The sequence below is a fragment of the Oryx dammah genome, unplaced genomic scaffold (genome assembly GCF_014754425.2).
Source record: "Oryx dammah isolate SB20612 unplaced genomic scaffold, SCBI_Odam_1.1 HiC_scaffold_11182, whole genome shotgun sequence".
NCBI lineage: Eukaryota > Metazoa > Chordata > Mammalia > Artiodactyla > Bovidae > Oryx > Oryx dammah.
The window spans coordinates 65,518-66,533 of record NW_024080575.1 but is presented as its reverse complement, the minus strand read 5'-3'; the positions used below and the strand labels follow the sequence as shown (position 1 = coordinate 66,533).

Genomic DNA, 1,016 nt, shown 5'->3' with positions numbered 1-1,016 from the left:
CAAACCCAGGTCTCCTGGATTGCAGGCAGATACTTTACTGTCTGAACCCCCAGGGAATCATGGGGGTTTGGGCTAGTGCTTTTCAATTTTAAAAATTTGTGTTTGTTGATGTGAAAATACAAAAGACCATAAAACATAATTACTGCCTTCAGAACTTTATAATTTAATCAACAATAAAAATTATAAAAGAAAAACCATAAATTGCTAAAATAAGGGAATATTACTTCACATAAAGGGGCCTATATCATATTCTGTCATTTACTAGGTGGGTGACCATGGGAAAGTAAATCAAATTCGTTATGCCTCTTTCCTCATCTGTAAAATGATACATATAATAATAGTGTCTGTATGATAGGTGTGTTTTTAAGAGTAAATATTACATATAAAGCATTTATGATAGCACTAAGCATATTGTCAATCCAAATATAGGTATTTACTCTTAGCAAGTACCTTATCTGACTGAGTCCCGCATTTTATAGCTAAGGAAAGCAAGGTTCAAAGATATTTTATTACATATGCTTAAACAAAATTTAGATGCCTTGAATCTCAATTCTCTTTTTTTTAGTACCATGCCCTGCAGGCTACAGTCCATGGGGTCACAAGAGTCAGACATGACTTAGTGACTGCCACCACTGAATAGCTAATTAAGTAAGTAATTAACTCAGATTCAAAGTAAAAGAAAACTTTAAAAAATAAGAATGGGTGCTCACTTCAGCAACACATATAATAATATTAGAATGATACAGAGATTAGCATGGCCACTGCAGAAGGATGACATGAAAATTCATGAAGCATTCCATATTTTTAAAAGCAGACAAAGACAACACACAAAAAAAAGAAAACTAGAGACCAATATCACTAATGAACATAGATGCAAAAATCCTCAACAAAATTTTAGCAAACAGAATTCAGCAGCACATCAGAAAGCTCATACACCATGATCAAGTTGGGCTTATTCCAAGAATGCAAGGATTTTCAATACATGCAAATCAATCAATGTGATATACCATATTAAC

At 33.1% G+C, this 1,016-nt stretch overlaps 1 non-coding gene across 1 annotated transcript; it reads left to right on the top strand.

The window, feature by feature from the left end:
* Positions 1–702: 702 nt before the first annotated feature.
* LOC120860761 lies at positions 703–806 on the top strand. The gene has a single exon (XR_005720427.1). It is a non-coding gene; the product is annotated as a U6 spliceosomal RNA (small nuclear RNA).
* Positions 807–1,016: the final 210 nt, after the last annotated feature.